Source organism: Polypterus senegalus, chromosome 8 (genome assembly GCF_016835505.1).
Source record: "Polypterus senegalus isolate Bchr_013 chromosome 8, ASM1683550v1, whole genome shotgun sequence".
In the NCBI taxonomy this organism is placed as follows: Eukaryota; Metazoa; Chordata; class Cladistia; order Polypteriformes; family Polypteridae; genus Polypterus; species Polypterus senegalus.
The window spans coordinates 167,081,035-167,088,462 of record NC_053161.1 but is presented as its reverse complement, the minus strand read 5'-3'; the positions used below and the strand labels follow the sequence as shown (position 1 = coordinate 167,088,462).

General features: G+C 39.0%; 1 protein-coding gene across 1 annotated transcript in view; it reads right to left on the bottom strand.

Annotated features, from left to right (window-relative positions):
- The window catches only part of LOC120534469 (oocyte zinc finger protein XlCOF6-like), a 67,745-nt gene that overhangs the window by 9,481 nt on the left and 50,836 nt on the right, over positions 1–7,428 (bottom strand). The window lies entirely within an intron of this gene.

Below are 7,428 nucleotides of genomic sequence, written 5' to 3'. Positions count from 1 at the left end.
TATGTTTCTTAAAGCAAGTTTTCTTTAGTTATCTTGATACAAGACTAATGGCCAGAGAACCCCTCCTACAAAGAAAGGTAAGGAAAATAAAGTGGGAGTCTTATCAAATCATTTAATTAGCAACATTACTAAAAGCAAAACAGGTAATTAACCGAGTGATCAATTCATACTTTTTCTACAATCCTATATAAAGCCACAACAAATGTGGAAGCTGGCAGAATTTTCACTTCTCAGTATAGATTGGTTTACATTTGACAAACAATTCTGTTTTCAAGCCAGTTTCCTTACCTAATAGTTAAGCTGTCCCAAATGTTGTCAAGAGGACTTTACAAGAACTGAAAAGCTGCATAAAGCTAAAAAAGGTGACAAAAGAATTTTGATAGGCCTGGGTGTCCATCAATCTATAGGAAGATAAACTCTCTACAACAATGGAGAATATTCACTACTGAAATGGGAATCCTGTACAGATAACAGCAAGAGAGCAGAGGTGAACAGGAACCCTGAGGGAAAGAGGAGCAAAGGACCTACAGAAATCTCCTCAACTTTCCAAAGTGTACAGTATGTGTCCATGGAGATACACCATAACAATGGTGTTTACTGAAGGACAATATCAAGGAAATCACTGTGGTCTAGGAAAAGCATCACTGCCCTCAGACTTGAAAAAGACCACCTGAGCATTCCACAACAGACAATGGCTTGTGGATGAAGGAGATAAAATTTGAACTCTTTGGTGGTACCAGTGCACCACAATGATACCAAAACTTCATGGTGGAGGGAACGTCATGGTTTGGGGTTGCTTTGATTCTTTAGGGCCTGGAAAAGTTGACATGATCAAGGGAACACTGAATACAAAATGTTATCATGAAATTTTGCAGAAGAATGTCAATGTAGTAGAATCTTAATAAAAGTAGAGCAATGAAACAAGACAATGAGCAGAAATACTAGAAGAAATCAACACCAGAAATGCAAAAACAGAAGGACACTGAAGTTCCAAAAAAGGTAATCAGAGTCCAAAGTACAACAAAAATGGAGATGATGTGGCATGACCTAAAGAGAGATAATCAGGAATGGGATCTCAGAAGTAAAGGATGTGAAAAAAAGTTTCAAAAGGAAGAATGAGACAAAATTAAAGGCTGATCAGCAGCAACACAAAATGTTTGGTGGAAGTTATTGTTGCTTAAGAAGGGTCAACCTGAAGGGCGGCACAGAGTGCACTGTGAATGTTCAAATGATGTTTTTACAATTGATAAGTAGTAAATAGTGTGTGTGTGTGTTAGTAGTTTAAGACAACAGTGGATAGCTGGAACTCAGCTGAAGATCAAACCACATTGTTATGAGGACTTAAATCAGAATTACAAAAGGTTCACAAACCTTTTCTTGCAAAATGTACTTTTGCATACAGTCACAACTCTAATGGAAGAAAACAGAATTGATACACCTTACAACGTTAACATTGATGAGTCCTCAAACTACAATAAAAAAAAAAAAAAACAGCGAATTTGGTACATTTCAAAATTTCTCATAGAATCTACAATATTTTAAGACCCATAAACCCACACCCTAAAACTTTCACATTTTTTATTTTACACTTACTTTTCCCAGACTTCTTTGTAGTTGGTGGCTGATTTTCCCGGGTTCTAACAGATGTAGTCTCCTCAGTCCTCTTTGTGTCAGACTGTAATGATTCAGACTTCACACTGACAGAAGGCTCTGGAGATGCACAGTGTCTACTTTGAGAAGAGTCTAACCTGGTCACCACTCCATCTTGACACCCATCATGAAGGCTGTCTTCCTTGACACTGTCCACACATTTTGGTTTGTATGTCACAATACTGACAGACTTCTCTTCAGCCTCTTCTTTAATGCCCACTGACCCCAGTTCACTGTCCTCCTCCTTAATATCCAGACTCTCCTGTTTAGGGTGGACAGACTCCCATTCACAGTCCTCCACCTTAACATTGATGGTCCTTTTCTCTGTGATATTTACGTCAGCCTCACTTGTCTCCTCTTTCACATCCATCTAGATGTTACAGTAAACGGCAACTTTTTCTTTTTCTCTGGGGAAAGAATGGGATTTAATTTCATTAATATTGCATTCACTACTAAAGACACTTGAATTTCATTTTATGACTCCCATTCAGTTAAAGTTTAAGTCAACTCAGACAGCGTTTTGACACTAACTCATTACTCTGAATTTCAATATCAGGTGTAAAATCAATTTGGGAGTGGAGTGAAGGTCCAACAGGCTGCAACAAGAAGACCATCTTACACATGGGTGGGTCAGCAGTATGAACTACTTGAATTAAATATAAAAGTGTTGCTGGGGTCCCACAATGCTGTCATCTGTTATATTGAAGAAATTTAAATAAGCCAGGTCACTGGATACTTTTAAAAAACAGACTTGCCAGGCAGAGGAACAGAAAAGAGAGACTTAAGTTTGCTAGAAAGTATGGCCTGCAACAGAAGACAAGCAAATGAAATACAAGGGTTTGCTAACTTAGGCCGACAGGTGTAATTAACTCTTTTAGGGTGGATGTCGACTTTTGTTGACAGGAGGGGTTGAGGGAGCATGTCGACAAAAGTTGACATCCAGGGGTAGAGGGCGACAATCAGCTGTTAATAGTGATAAAACTCACTGTTACGTCACAGGCATTCCCTCTCTGCTCAGAGGAATGCTAGACTCATTGACGGCATCTAATCCTTGCAAGTGCATGAATTATGAAATGTAAACAAGTGTAAACAAAGGAAAGATCTCATTTCACGAGAAAGCGAAGCGAGTGCAGAAAAGAAAATACTTAGCAGACAATGTTTTGCGCATTACCGCCGAGTCGAACTCTGATTTTTCAGAATTTTATTTTGTTGACAGTGATCAGGAGATCGAGCAAGAGAGTAAGGAAATGGCATCAGCTGAAATCAGACACCAGCCGATGCCACCCCAGCTGATTGGCTTCCAGCTTAGCGCATTTGCACAGCCGACGCACCTACAGCAAGGTTTGTGTGGCAGGAATACCCAGACATTGATCCATGAGAGCCAAACTTGCTACCGGACTTCACAAGACAGCATGGCTTGCTGTTGGACATGACAGATTACCAGCCGCTGGACTACTTCAGGCTGCTCTCTCCTGATGCTGCTTTTCAGCTACTGTCAGACAAGACAAACAGGTAGGCAGAGCATTTTTTTGAATAACAGGCTGCGCTTGCACTGCATTCTCGTTTTTCAAAGTGGAAACCCACAACAAAAGATGAGATGAAGGGCTTTGTGGCATTGCAAATAGAGATGGGACTAGACTGGTGATATAACTTCAGGGAGCATTGGTCCAAACGTGCTTTGTCCCCTGGTGGCTTTGGACAGGTTATGCCGCGTGACATGCTCCTGCAAAGTTATATTCACTTCTGTGATAACCAGAAGCAAATCCCAAGGGGTGAGCCAGGCTATAACCCCATGTATAAAGTTCAGCTCCTGCTTGACATTGTGGAACCAACATATAAACAATTTTATCAGCCTGGTCGTGATTTGCCTGTGCATGAATCTATGATAAAATAAAAGGGACACCTTTTTTTCTGATAATATATGCCAGACAAGCCCACAAAGTATGGCATAAAGGATTTTGTACTGGCAGGGGCAAAAACTGGTTTCTGCCTGAATCACATATATAGGAAAGTATTTCTTTCAAAGAGAGAACTGTCCCTTGATAAGTCAGGTTGTGCTGGAGCTGCTTCAGGGCTATGAACATTTGGGTCAAGTTGTGTACATGGACAATTTTTATACATGTCCAGAATTGCTCATGGAGCTACACAGCAGGGAAATTGGAGCTTCTGGCACAGTGAGGGTGAACAGGAGACACAGGCCTTCACAGTTGAAGCCAGACAGGCTGAATGGGAAAAGAAGTGACAATCCGGTTTTCATGCGGGCGGAAAACTTGGTGGCATTGGCATGGCACAATGTCAAACGGGTGACTTGTCTCTCTACAGTACACACTAACAATATATGTGAGAAAGTGCAGCAACAGACAATTGAAAAGGAAACACCAGTGCAACACATATTGTAAAGAGTGCAATATGGCAATGCATGCAATTGGCTGCTTTGAGCGAGATCAGACTTTGCTGTGTAACATGTATGTGAAATCATATGGTATGCAGGCTCATACAACATGCAAGACAGTAACATTTGTCAAAAGTAAATTTTTTTTGCTGATTTGATATGTTAAACTATTGCTTTGAGTTCTTTTTTAAAAAAGGTTTGTTTTTGGAAAAATACTCAGCCCTGGGAGAAAAGAAAAAATAAAAATTAGCCCTAAAAGAGTTAAGGATACTTACATTCTATTATTGTCAGCAGGCCAGACAAACCTTTCACTGGTAACTGATTAAAAGCATTCATAAAAAGCTAACAGTCCAACTAGTAGCTGCCCAGTTGGTCACAATGTTTGACTGTAATGGAAAGAAAAATAAATAAAAAATAATACGTATAATGAAAAGATAGGGTTTTATAAAAGTGCTTTGCTTTGCTGAACTGTAAACTTCCCTTCTTCACAAGTAAACAGCTCACTGACCCGACTTCAGCTCCTTCATTCCACCGCCATTACAGGGACAGACTTTGATAGCACTTAAAGGAAAAAGTGCTGGCTGGCCAATGGATCTGCCGATTGTGTTTGTTTAAACCGCAAAGAGTGAGTTTGATCTAACACGTATGTAACCTGAGCTAGTTACTGATTGAGGCTGTGCTAGTCTACTCGTTAATTAGGCAGTTTGGTCGGATGTGAAACTGTTGAGTTGAGGTGTCACTCATGATGGTAATTTTTAAGAGGAAAGTATTTAGTGTGTGAGGAGGTGATTGACCAATCCAAGTGAAAGACACTGTGTGAATTGACTAAAAGAGGCAGACAAGGTAAACATCTGATGTGTTTGTGGCTTTTAAATGGATTTTATGATCCTGGGTTTACTTTGTGTCAGGGGAGGAGTCTTTCTATTTGAAATTAAAAGCCAGTGCCATGATGTTTTTAGGAAACCCTGAAGAGGCAAATCTTAGCCCTACTCAATAATTCATCCACAAGATCATTATTAGAGACTGATTTTTTTTTTTATTAATCCTACTTATGTTTTAATTTTAATCTTTTAATCTGTTATACTGGCTAAAGTTCATATAGTAACATAATGGCATAACTGTAAAATGTTCTGAAATAATATATCTATTCAGGGCCAGTGGGTCAACTGAAATGGTATTCATTCTGTTGAACTATACAGTTCCATAACTTGATTTAATTTGAAAACCATACAGCATAAGTGGAAAGTTTCTATGCATAGCATTTAGGTTACAGTGATGTGTACGTTACAAAGCACTATACAAAAATAAGTTGTATTGTACTTGATGTGAATTCTTGCTATTAAAGTCGATTTGCTACTTTATTTCATTAGATGGGAATTCCTTTATTTGTTCTTTCATCTTATTAGGATGCATTTTATTAGGAAATGAGGTATATGTGCAGTAGAGAGGGACTAGCATGTTTTGTTTTTTTTTTTGATAATAAGACTTAATCAGCAATTATGGACAGATATTTTTGTTAATTTTGTAATATTATAATGCTCCTGATGTTACAACATTTGTACTGGAATTAAAACTAAAGGAATAAAAGTAGGCACTAATGTCTGTCCAGAAATTAAAATGTAACACATCCTGTCCTGAAAAGTGCCCTTTTTCTGCTTTGTGAGCCACTGCCCACCAAAAGGTCTCTGTACGTCATTGATCACGAGTACCTGCACAAGGTGGGAAACAATTATGGGCCATCTGAATGGCACTCAAATTCAAATCCAATGCCACATCAAATAAAGTTTGATTTGCCAGTCCATTAAGTCAATTCATTTTAGAAAGTGGGATGAAAAAAAAAAAAGAAAAACACAACTCTGACGTGGAAAAAAGATATACAAATCTTAAACTGTCTGAGGTTTAAATTCAGTCTAACAGAGCTTTGAGGCAGTAATACTGACCCTAGGTCTCTATTAATATTTTTACTACACATTAATGGGCTTTACTTGTTTGGGGTTTAGCACCAAAAGGTATTATTTTACCATATTTGATATATGTTAATGGAAAAAAAATATATCCATACAATTTACCACCTTATTAATGTAAGTAAACGTATGTTGTTTAAATTGGATTAAGCAGCTTGTATATGCAGTGTACACACACATACCGATTATGATGGGCAACGTTTTCCAGTCATTAACGTACTATTTATACCTTTATAGGCAAGATCTCCTCGATCATGGACCCCAGTTTGCTTCTCTCTTTAAGAGCAGTGGTTCACAAACTTGGTCCTGGGGTCCCCCTGTGGCTGCAGGTTTTTGTTCCAACCAGCTCATTGGACTCTTAGCCTAATTAAGTGAGTCTTTATTTCTCAGTTTCTGCGTTTTGGAGTCAATGTAGAAGTTACAAACGAAGTTTGGTAGATTTTTTATTAAGATGTAATAAGCAGTTATATAGGGAATATATAGGGTTTTTAAGTCATTAACAGTATTTTCAACATAATTTTCATTCTGCTTTTCCAGATGTTCAGGTTATTTAATTGATCATTTATTAATTAGCGGGTCTGACACCGGAGTCATTGCAGCTTTCATCATCCTGGGTGTCTGCGGTGCTGGTTGTTAATTGTCACTATTAGGGTTAAATGAAGGGAACAAACTACACAGAATGAGGGGAAAATAACAGGAAAACAACAAAAGAAAGTTAAGCATTTATATCTTTAGAAAAGACAAATATTTCTAAATGTCTTATAAATGTAAAAAACATACAGTTGTATTTTTCTGAATGCAGAATGAGAGAAGAGTAAAAAAAGAGCAGCTAATTAAATGAGATCAGTTGTGCCATCACCGATTGTGAATCTGGTTGGAACAAAAACCTGCAGCCACAGTGGGTCCCCAAGATCGAGTTTGGCAACCATTGATTTAGGGGCCTAAAGTCCAACCGACTCCTCGCTACTCTTTCAACAGCCGGCCGGTGACCAACTCCGCGATTATCTTTAAACTGGACACCGCTGATTGAAAGGTCAAAGGCAGAAATGAAAGCGCTGCGCGAATGGAATTCACCGCCACCTCGAGTTCAAAGAATGAATAGGAAGCGATGTGAAGCAGAAATAATAAGCGTTAACGCGAAGTGAACCGCAGACACCAATGAACATCAAATAAATGTTAGGTGGGTTGATGGATACGAGCTCGCTGCTCGCCTCCGATTCAAACCGCGTGCAGTAACTGAGTGGAAGGAATAAAACTTACACGTGCATAAAATATCGTCTGCCGACTCCGAGCACTTAATTCTGTTTTTCGGTGGTAGTTTCGCACTCCTGCCGGCCTCGACACCAGCCGTTTTTCTCGTGTACCGACTGCCCACTCCAGTGCTGGCGGTTTCGGACGTCAGATCGGGTAGTGAGAAGCCCA